Source organism: Acinonyx jubatus, chromosome B4 (assembly GCF_027475565.1).
Source record: "Acinonyx jubatus isolate Ajub_Pintada_27869175 chromosome B4, VMU_Ajub_asm_v1.0, whole genome shotgun sequence".
Taxonomy (NCBI): domain Eukaryota; kingdom Metazoa; phylum Chordata; class Mammalia; order Carnivora; family Felidae; genus Acinonyx; species Acinonyx jubatus.
In genome coordinates, this window is record NC_069387.1 from 92,142,508 (window position 1) to 92,149,328 (window position 6,821).

General features: G+C 44.1%; 1 non-coding gene across 1 annotated transcript; it reads right to left on the bottom strand.

The window, feature by feature from the left end:
• Positions 1-4,980: 4,980 nt before the first annotated feature.
• LOC113602924 (U1 spliceosomal RNA) lies at positions 4,981-5,150 on the bottom strand. The gene has a single exon (XR_003424452.1). It is a non-coding gene; the product is annotated as a U1 spliceosomal RNA (small nuclear RNA).
• Between the last annotated feature and the right edge of the window lie 1,671 nt (positions 5,151-6,821).

The following is a 6,821-nucleotide window of genomic DNA, read 5'->3' on the forward strand; positions in this document are numbered from 1 at the left end:
CTTCAATCTACAACTGGTGTCTGAAGTGGGGACAATCTTGTGGAACTGGGTCCCGAACCTGGGCAGTCTGCTCTAACTCTGAGTAGTTAGTGTCAGAATTGAATGGAATCTTAGGACACCCAGTTGGAGGTGGAGAGTTGATTTTTCATCAGAAAAGCACACCAGGTGAATACTTGATAAATGTAGTAAATAAATGTAGTAAAATAAAAATGGTACTAACACATAGTGGACTTTTCAGTAAATATTTACTGAATGAGAGAGTAAATGCTCACCCCGGGCACCAAAATCTTGCCTACAGTTGTTAGTTGGTGCCACCCAGTTTCTTTTTTTAATTTAATTTTTATTTTTTTAATGTTTGTTTATTTTTGAGAGGAGGGGAGGGGCAGAGAGAGAAGGAGACACAGAACTCAAAGCAGGCTCCAGGCTCTGAGCCATGAGCACAGACAGAGCCCAATGCAGGGCTCTAACTCACGACCTGTGATATCATGACCTGAGCCAAAGTCAGACACTTAACCGACTGAACCACCCAGGTGCCCTGGTGCCACCCAGTTTCCATCTGCCTTTAACTACACCTGAGTAGGATTTTTTAACTCACAACTTTTTGAAAATAGCAAACGGATTAACAACCGAACGCACAAAATGGAATAAGCACTATATGCTGTTACAGTTTTATGACTATGAGCTAACTTTAAAGTGTGTGTGTGTCTGTGTGTGTGCATGTGTGTGTGTCGTCAGAACTGTAAGTAGACCCACTCAGGAAGGCACTGCTGGGATGGTTAGGTAGGGCTGGGGAGGAAGATCTCAAGCAAGCCAAGGAGCATGATTAACTCAAATCTACACCGGAGGTCCCTGGGCAGCAAAGAAAACTTCTCAGTCCCAATGCAGTGTGGCTCCTTTTCTCTCAATACCCAGGATGAACACGTCTACCCGCCCACACCCCCCTCCCCCGGCCTCACTCTCTCCCTGTCAGCTTCTGAAAGGCCAAATCCAGCTGCAGGGGTTTGTGCACACAGAATAGGATTCTCAGTTTCTGCCTGTTATTTCTCAGAGCTCACCCTCCAAGAGCATCGTCACACTGAACAGATTTTTTAAGAGGTTTGCATCGATTCTCCGTGCCTTCCTGCGAATGCCAGCTGCTGCCGCTATTGTGTAAAAGACACACCCCTCTCTTGCTTGCCTTGGAGCACTGCCTCTGTGCTGGGCTACAGGATGACGCAGGATTTCACAACCACCCTCTCCTTTGGCCAGGAGTGTGGAGCTTCCAGGCAGCGCACGTCCTGCAAATGGCCCCACTTGGCCTACACTAAAACGGTCCCTAGGATCAATTCAATAGGTAACTAACAAGAGATACGGGAAATGAGGAACAGTGCCAAGGGTCTGGCTGGGCTGGATGTGACGTGTGAGTGGCAGGTCATACCTGCATTTTTGTGTCTTCCTTCAGCATCACTGTGGGACTGGAGACTAGGAACAGAGACTAAGAATATTACGGATGGACTTGTGTTGGAGGGACTCATTGGGCATATCAGAAAGGCTGGGGGCATTCCTACTCCATGTTCAGAGAAATTCCACATTGAAAAACTGACCACAAGATGTGCCTGGGTGGCTCAGTCGGTTAAGCGTCATGATCTCATGGTTTTGTCAGTTCAAGCCCCGCGTCAGGCTCTGTGCTGACAGCTCAGAGCCTGGAGCCTGCTTTGGATTCTATGTTTCCTTCTCTTTCTGTCCCTGCCCTGCTCACGCTCTGTCTCACTCTGTGTGTCAAAAATAAATGTAAAAAAAAAACTGACCATGTTTAAAAAAATTTTTTAATGTTTATTTATTTTTGAGAGAGAGACCGTGTGAGCAGGGATGCAGAGAGAGAGAGAGAGAGAGAGAGAGAGAGAGAGAGAGAGGGAGACACAGAATCCAAAGCAGGTTCCAGTCTCTGAGCTGTCAGCACAGAGCCCAACCCAGGGCTCGAACCCACAGACAGCGAGATCATGACTTGAGCCACAGTTGGATGCTCAACCAACTGAGCTACCCAGGCACCCCTGACCATGTTATCCAGGCTGAATAAAACACTAATGTATTCAGGAAAGTGTCCATATCCCAAGTGAAAGACAAAGGCTTAACTAATTGGAGGCCCTAGGGAAAGGGTCTATAGTGTCTGGAAGATAAATTTCAATATAAAATAATCAGGAATATGAAACAGTAATTTTACATACACATAGTAGAAAAGCATGCTATGCTTTTTCTTAATTTTTTTTTTTTTTTTTTGGAGAGACAGAGAGAGAGAGACAGAGTGTGAGTGTGAGCAGGGGAGAGGCAGAGAGAAAATGAGACAGAATCCGAAGCAGGCTCCAGGCTCTGAGCTGTCAGCACAGAGCCTGACTCGGGGCTTGAACTCACAAACCGTGAGATCATGACCTCAGCCGAAGTCCCACGTTCAACCGACTGAGCCACCCAGGTGCCCCAAAACATGCTATGTTTTTATCCATCTTAAATCTCCTATCGAAAATTTAAAAGTAAAAAAAATTGGAAAAAAAAAAAAAACTTCTCATGACCCCACTTTCCCTCTAGCTAACATCCCAAAACAACACTCCTCCAAAGAGCTGTCAACAGGTTGTCCCTAATTCCTTGACTGCTATTCTCTCATACCACCCCAATCAGGCTTCACTTCCATCACTGTGATGAGTGAAGGGCACCAATGACCTCTTCCTGGAAATATTTTCCTCATTTGGTTTCTGGGCCTCTGAACTCTCTTGCTTTTATCTCTCTGGCTCCTCCCTAGTCTTTTGCTGGCCCCATCTTTTCTTCTCAGCATGTGATTGGTATAGTGCCCTATGTTTCCATCTGTCTCTTCTCTCTCCCTTGGTTGTCTTATCTGATCTTACAGCCTTGTTTGCCCTACGACTCCCACCTGTATGTTCCAGCCAGGCCTTGGCCCTCGTCTCTGGACTTATACACCCATCTGCCTTCTCCTTCCCTACCTGTATGTCTACTAGATGTCTTGTTCTGCTCTCCCACTCCATTCCGTCTCCAACACCAGGCTCACTCCATCCACAGCCCTCCACATCTCAAATGATGGCAATTCCATGACTCCAGTCACTGAAGCCCCAAAGCTTGTAGTCATCTTTGACTCTCCTTTCTTTCATATCCCATATCTGATCCACCAGGAAATTCTATTGCATATACTTTCAAAATGTCTCCAAAATCTGATTGCTTCTCCCCAGTTTCATTCCTCACTCCCTGGTCACCATAATTCTCCACCCCCCTTAGTTGTTATTGGCTCCTAACTGGTCATGTCACTCCTCTGCTCAAAATCTTTTAGTGGCTGCCTATTTCTTTCTGAATAAAGGCCGAAACACTTACAGTGACCTGCCAAGCCCTATAGGATCTTGCCCAGTTGTTACTGATCTCACTTTTTACTATCCTCCCTCTCACTCACTCTATTCCAGTATTTTTGTTTTGTTTTGTTTTACTGCTCCTTGAGCATAGCAAGCATGCCTCTACCTCAGAGCCTTTGCCCTGGTATTCGCTCTGCCTGGAATGTTCTTCCCCACATGTCTGCATGGCTCCCCTCCACCCCAACCTTTTCTAGTCTCTTCAAATGGCATCTTCTCCATGAGGCCTTCTTGAGAACCCAATTTAAAACTATCTACTGTATCCCTACTCTCCCTAGCATTCCCAATCACCCTGCCTTGCTTTATTTTGTCCTCATACTCCTTACCACATTCTAACACATTGATACCATAAATTATTTACTGTGTATTATATACCACCCCTGTTTTGTTCATTGAATCCCAGCCCCTACAGCAGAGTTAGCAAATGCTGGGATTTAATCAGTATTATTGAATGAATTAGTCATACTAGTTATACAATTATACTTAATTATTGAATTTCAAAGCAATTCTTTTTACAAAGCCAATAATTCCATTATTTTTATGGAATAGATTAAAATTACACACTGTCATTAACAACTACTAATTATTTTCATTAATTCAGTGTCACTTGGCTGAAAATCATATAATCCTCTTCTGCAGATTCCAAAGTACCTGTCCTTTCTAAACTTGCTACAAGGGAAACTCTCTATCTGTACCCAAACACTGCCCGTATTATAAATCATAATAACCAGCCTCTGTGACTCAGACACTGGAACAATATGGCCACACACAGGGTTGTGGGATCAGGTTGCCACGGTAACCCTCTACTCCCATCTTCTCTGAGTTTAATTGTTCAGTTCTAAAATTGCACACTCTTGAGTTCAGCCTGCTTCAACTCTGCCAGGCCTTAGCTGGCAGGAAATTAAGTGACAGTATTATTATTCACCATAATTACTTGCTAATGATAATTTATATTTAGAAATATGAGAAAATATAGAAAAGAGATATTTAGGAGAGCTTTTCAATCCATCTAATGCTGTTTAAATACCGGTACTAGCTTTGCATGTTGTGAGAACACTATCTTTACTTTGCTGGCCCCCATCATGCACCACCCTGCCCCATGATAGACCTCTACCTTTCAGTTTATTGTGTTCCAGTGTAAGATAACTGAACTTGCCTCCTTGGTCTCCAGTCCTTTGGGAAACTCAAAGAAAAAAGTTGTTGGAGACTATATGATTGATATAGTTTAAGTTGTGGATAGTAAGTTTCCAGTTATTAAAAGGAAAATGAGCCAACAAAAAAACTGTTCAATTTCTTGATTATTTGGGAAAAGTGAGATAATTATCATTAAAAAAAATAATAAATCTGTAGTAGGTCAGGTAATAAAAATAAATGGCAACTTTTCAAAATAACCTTGTCCATTTTCAGAAACATAATTGTAATCTTTATAACCAAGTTAATTTCCTTAATAATGGCCTGAGGTTATTTCATTTTCTGGTTTTATCTGTATTTTTTTAATGTTTATTTATTGATTGATTGATTGATTGATTTATTGATTGATTTCTGAGAGATAGAGAAAGAGAGAATGCAAGTGGGGAAGGGGAGCAGAGAGAGAGAGAGAGAGAGAGAATCTTTTTTAATTTTTTTCCCTCACTATCACAAATTATGCTGTCGAGTTTCCCACATTTGGGGAAATTGCAGGGGTCACCACATCTGGAGTGCAAAGGATAAGCCTTGCCCTGGGAAACCACCTTCGTGATCATAGTATCTTCCCTGCCAGGTAAGTATTTTTAAGATTTTTTTAAATGTCTCATTTATTTTCAAGAGGGAGACAGAATACAAGCCAGGGAGGAGCAGAGAGGGAGACATAGAGTCTGAAGCAGGCTCCAGGCTGAGCTGTAAGCACAGAGCCCTACTTGGGGCTCAAACTCATGAACCGCGAGATCATGACCTGAGCTGAAGTCAGATGTTCAGGTGCCCTTGAGAGAATCATAAGCAATCTTAAGCTCAGTGCAGAGCCCGACACAGGTGTCAATCCCACGACCCTGGGCTCATGACCTGAGCCAAAATCAAGTCAGACACTTAACAGACTGAGCCACCCAGGTGCCCCTTATCTGTATTTTTCAAATCAAAGAGAGCTACCAGCTCCACACTTAAGCCATAACCCTAAGCCTTAACAGATCCTGGAAGCCTAGATCAAGCCAAGACAGTGGGCATTAGAGGGGAGGAGTGCAGATGTGAAAGGTACTTGCGAGATGGAATCATCTGTGAGTGGATACACGTATGGAGAGAAGAAAACAGTAAGGTTGACTCTTAAATTTCTGACATGAGTGAGTGGGTAGAAGAGTGGCTTGGCACTCCAACCATCGAGTTAAGGCACCTAACCTGGGAAGAGGCTTTTGCAGGAAGATGAAGATCTTTCATCATTTGGGGCACGTGGCCCGCTGGATCAATATGGTCAGTAGGCAGTGGTCAGATGAGAGGCTTGGACTGGTACTGTAGATTGAGAGTGAGCTGAGTAGGCCACAGAAGCCAGTCCAGTTTCCAGATTTTGTGAGAATAATGACTGGGGGCTCTGCAAAGGCTATGTTTTATTCTACTTTATTCCAACCCTGTAAAGAATATACACCCACTGAGGTTACACAGACATGTAAAGTGGAAATGGCCCCCTAGGCCAATGTCTGGTCCCAAGTGTCTCTAGGGGTGAGGAGTCTGTAGGTCAGGAGAAGCAGAATCGTGGGGCTCAGTCTGCTGTCTTTTGTCCTATTTTAGGCAGGGCTTGGGGTAGTCCTTGGGGACCTCCTGGCCCCATCTTTTCTTCTCAGCATGTGACTGGTATAGTGCCCTATGCCTCCATCTGTCTCTTCTCTCTCCCTTGGTTGTCTCATCTGATCTTACGGCCTTGTTTGCCCTACGACTCCCACCTGTATACTCCAGCCAGGCCTCGGCCCTCGTCTCTGGACTTGTACACTCATCTGCCTTCTCATCCCCTAACTGTATGTCTACTAGATGTCTTGTTCTGCTCTCCCACTCCACTCCGTCTCCAACACCAGGCTCACTCCATCCCTAGCCCTCCACATCTCAAATGATGGCAATTCCATGACTCCAGTCACTGAAGCCCCAAAGCTTGTAGTCATCTTTGACTCTCCTTTCTTTCATATCCCGTATCTAATCCACCAGGAAATTCTATTGCATATACTTTCAAAATATCTCCAGAATCTGATTGCTTCTCCCAGTTTCAAATGTCCAGCTTGTCTCCATATAAGGAATTTCTTGCTGCACCTTAGCAACAGACTTCTGCATTTTATTTCTTGCCATACATTTGACCTATTGGAAGTTTCAGTATATCAGGCCTCCTCCGGGGAGTTATCAGCACATAAATAGTAAACTGAGGCTTTGGGCTTGGATGAAATCCCAGGAAGGACAGAGTGAGAAAAGAAGGGGGCAGAGATGGAACCC